Genomic DNA, 5,000 nt, shown 5'->3' on the forward strand with positions numbered 1-5,000 from the left:
GCATCCATCTTCTGTAGTACTTTTGTCATGGGAATCAAGGCTACTACGAAGAGTAGTGGGGACAGTGAGTCGCCCTGGAAGATCCCTCTCCTGATATTAACCTCTGCTAGTCTTATTCCAGAGCTTTGTAAGTATTATTGATTATTATTATTAGTATTATTATTATTATTATTTATTATTACTATTATTATAGAAAAGGCAGAAAAAAATAATCAGACTCAAAAAGTGGAAAAGGAAAAACTATCAGGTGGAACATAGAGAGAGAGAGAGAGAGAGAGAGAGAGAGAGAGAGAGAGAGAGAGAGAGACTAATTCGGAATATAATTTCCCATAGATTGATTTTTAAGGATAAAAACACAAATAATAAAAATGGAATTTTAGGATTATCAGGCCATTCCCATTACTTTCCTAATTCCCGAAAAAACACCTCCTGAATTCCATCGGCATCTTCAAAGTTCTCTTAATGAAGAGCTAATCCCAGGAGACCTCTCCAGGCTCTTCTCTCAGACTTTATCTCTCTCCGAAGTCTCGCGAGAAAAACCCCCCTTGATCTCTTCCAGTAGAAGAGAACTAATGAGAGAAGTTTCTTTCAAGAAAGAGAAAGAGATAAAGGAAATATTAATGATATTGTTTGACTCTGGGAAGAAGTACTTCCTGGAGGTTTGGTGTTTAGAAATGATAGTTTCTTTTGGGATAATGTCACTTTTGCAAATATTGCAAAAAGGGAAAGTAACATTATCGCAAGAACAACAAAGGATTTCTGGGGATGTTAGTTTGCAAAAGAGGAAAAAATAATAATGAGAAAGTTCGTTTGATGAGGTTCTTCTTCTGGAGTCAATCTTGCAAAATTAGATCAATTATATATATACATATATATATATATATATATATATATATATATATATATATATATATATATATATATATATATATGTATGTGTGTGTGTGTGTGTGTGTGCGTGCGAAGAACATCTAAATCAAAAAAACACACACAATAGTATCCTAAGGGTCATGTTACAGAACTGTTTATGGATTTGTTAAATATCTGCTCTCCAATTTGTGGTTTCGTTTTCCAAAAGTAACATTATATGGGTTAAATGAAACCGGTCTCTGAAACAACTTTTGACATACATAAATTTTGTCCGCACTCCATTGAAACATGTTGTAAACACATGTAGGTAACATCGCTCAGACGTCTCAAACTGGCTGGATATAAGTAATCGACTTGTTGACAGCCTTCACTGATGCTTTATAAGATTATCCAGCATCGCCCGAAGATCCGTTTCTTCACTTGTTTTCAATCTGTTTGATTTGTATGCGATAAGGTGGAATTCTCCTTGAATGTAATGATTTACTTATATCTTTATCTATTTATTAACTGATTGTTTTAATTTTTTTTTTTTCATTTTTCTAATAACTGATCTCTTTCTTCTGAATTTCCTGTCATCTTCCGTTACTTCTTTCAAATGAAATTAACACTATCTTTGGAAGATTGAATTTCAAGTTCATGGCTCCGGTGGGCTTGGTCCCACCTGGAACAAGGTTCTTCTTCTGAATAATAATAATAATAATAATAATAATAATATAATAATAATAATATATCAATAATAATAAAAATATAATAATTTTTTTTAATGACAATTATAATAATAATAATAATAATAATAATCAAATATAATAATAATAATAATAATAATGAATAATAATAAAATAATGACGAGCTTTTCACTGTAATATAGGCACGCTTTTTACACCCAACTAACAGTCAAGAAAATGAAAGACTAAAATAAAAAAAATTAGAAACATAATTCTAATGACAGCACATATGACATACATCAAAGCCTTAGGAGACAAGAAAATTACTTGGATTTTGTAACAGGAAAATAATATTTTACTGTTGTGAATATCTACCTACATATTTCATAAGCCGTTGCGCACGAGTCAAAAAACGGCCTTAAAATGCTCAGGTATGACAGAGGGAAGGGAAAGCAAAAGCTCTGTCAACAAAATTTTGGGGAATCTGAGAAAGATGAAAAGGAGGCCAACTTTATTCCAAGATAAAGTGCATAGTTCTGCCTTTTATTGAGGTAGCATTTCGTCAACCTTTGATTCCTGTAGCGTCGAAGATTCTTTCATGGCAATGAATTCCGGCTGACGGCTGTTCAGGAATAAAAACATAATAAAAAGATCTTACATGAAAAATAATGTATTGTAAAGGGTTTAGTTTGCCTCTGTAAAATAATTTTTTTTTGGGGGGGGGTGGGGCGTGGGGAAGGGTGGGAGCTTTATTTAGTACAAAGTGAATATTACTTCAGTGCTCTTAGGCTGACTCCACACGATAGAAAAAACATGTTATAAACACAAGTCGTCAACTTATCGCAAACAGCAAGGCGTAGACCTTTGTAAGATCCCTACGGTCTGTGTAAATAATTTCTCTTTCTATGCTTAATCCCCAGTTTGGTCTAAGTTTTGAATAAACCTCTTCCAGCTGCTTCTATCTTGAACGACTCATTTCATCATAGACTTTGGCAATTTGATAATGGATACATGTCCATCCTGACCCAAACCCACTATTTTTCCAGTCTTCAGTAAGCCAGCAAGTAGGGTTTCGCTTCTCTCTCCCCCCTCCCCTCCCCAACTCCTTGGCTAGCAACCGTTAACAATGATAACTGAATTTCTAATTGCCCATAATACATTTCCACCACATCCCTTAGGATATGACAACCTCCTTAAAGTTCTCCAACTTAACCTTAGGCCTTTGCAAAATCTGCTGAAATATGTAGAGGCTATTTAAATGTTCCAGTATTGCAGCATTGTAGTACAAAATTACTTAAAAGAACATTCTCTCTCTCTCTCTCTCTCTCTCTCTCTCTCTCTCTCTCTCTCTCTCTCGGAACGTTACGGCAAGTGTTTGAACCAATCTTTCCACACAATACATAAACAAAAAATGAAACGGAAAACTTTATATGCTATTTACATACAAATTTTGTACAGTTTTGAAGATTTATTTCCTGCCATTTTCGTCCCTTTATGATAAATTATCACATTTATACAATCTTCTCTCACATAGGGTTAAAATCGTGTTTTCTTCTCAACGATAAAAGACCAGACATTTATAAACTTCGCAGAGGAATCCCAGCTTAATATCTATACGTAATAACGGTTATTTTACAATGAAAGTAGATAGATGGGGAGTAAAATGACGCATCATAAAGACATGATTGTGGAAATATGGAAATACACTTCATTCATTTTCCTTGATGTTTTTGTAATTCCAGTGATTACCTAAACTTTTTCCATATGGAGGAAACAAATTGTTCTTTCCTGACCTAATGGGCGGAAATATTTACTTAAAAGGGTACATTATTAAGTTTTTGGAGATTTGTTAAAGGAAGATTATCTTCTCGAGTTGATCATTTGTTAGAGACGGATAATGTTGCTCTGAATTTGTGACACAAAATTGTACCCAAATTTCCAAAAGAAGAATTAGGATTTACAACTTCTTTAACGTCCCGAGGTCCACAGGATTCACAAGATGAAACAACAGAAACAGAATTCATGAACATTTAAAGGGATTTAAAGAAACTGTCTCATTGAGATGCTAGATTTGATTAGTCAGTTGAAAAGTTGATTAATTAATGACGTATTTATCATTAATATCACTGATTATGAATTACTTTCGATGAATACTTAATTGTGATATTCTAAACATGGACTAATTAATCTTCCTTGCCACATGGCATTTGTGTTTGCTATAAATATTTACCTGGGGAGAGCAGGTAAATTATTCAACGGTAAGAGTTCTTTATTAATTGAAATGAGAGAGAGAGAGAAGTATGAACATCGTAATAGGGTTTTGATACTTCATAAATATTCATAACCGCGGCGAGGAATTTCTGCAGCCAGTAATGAAGATGAAACGATGCGAAACACTGAATTATTCAAATCTACTTAGAATCTGCCTTCCGGATTTATTTCGTTTCAAAGGAATTAAAATCAAAAGTTAATTAATTCCTTGCTGTAATAGATGGTAACAAACACCTTACGAATCTTTGTGTGCGTTGCTGTGAAATATCTTCCTATATATTCGTGTTTATTGATATTTTCATGCTTTATTCTGGTCTACTCAATGAAAATATAGTTTTACAATGGTTAATTTAGGAACAAGAGCTCGTGGTAACTGGCGTAAGACCAGTTTAATCTTAAACTGCAATTCCTACTGTTCTTCCTACTTACAGGCAAGAGCCCGTGCTGGCTGGCTTCATGCCAACTTAAACAACAAAACCCCTGCTTTGGATCAAGAGGCAGTGATAGCATAAGGTCAGCTTAATCTTAAAGAACAGCGAACCTAACAGAATTAATATCACTCCGATGGTTACCGTCACCTTATACTTGCTTGGTACCTTTTTTTATCCTCATAAAAAATCTCTACATTAGTAAGTATTGCACCTCATTTTTTTTTTCGACGATCTTCACTCAAAACAAACAAATGCATAATTTGTTTGTCTCCATAAACACTTCGCAAATTAAGCTCCGATATACATATATAATTTACAAGTTAAGTTCGTCAGCATAGGAATAAGTTCCAATCTTATTTAATGGAAAGCAGACTCAGGAAAGATAGAAATGCATTTACAATGATCTAAATTAATTTGATAATGAATATCAAAAGCTCAAAGGTTTTGGTCTCTGCTCCTTTTAGGATTTCCTTGTTATTGTTTTTGTTTCTTTATTAACAGTTTTGTCTTTTCGAGCTAAGCTTTGCTGTCCAAGTACTACCCTTATCACACACACACACACACACACACACACACAATTACTGTACACATCTGAGACAGATGGTTAATGTTATCTCTCAGTTATAATTTTCAAGCGCATAAAGAGCTTTCATGTAGTAAGCTTAGCTGACGTGACATACAACGTAGCCTTCGTGTTCATTTCACAAATTTCTAATTTCCAAACTAAATATTTCATAACAAATCACGGAAAATTGGCTTCCCT

General features: G+C 33.8%; 1 protein-coding gene across 1 annotated transcript in view; it reads right to left on the minus strand.

Moving 5' to 3' along the window:
• The window catches only part of LOC135219073 (uncharacterized), a 46,560-nt gene that overhangs the window by 14,192 nt on the left and 27,368 nt on the right, over window positions 1-5,000 (minus strand). The window lies entirely within an intron of this gene.

The sequence above is a fragment of the Macrobrachium nipponense genome, chromosome 1, assembly GCF_015104395.2.
Source record: "Macrobrachium nipponense isolate FS-2020 chromosome 1, ASM1510439v2, whole genome shotgun sequence".
Lineage (NCBI taxonomy): Eukaryota > Metazoa > Arthropoda > Malacostraca > Decapoda > Palaemonidae > Macrobrachium > Macrobrachium nipponense.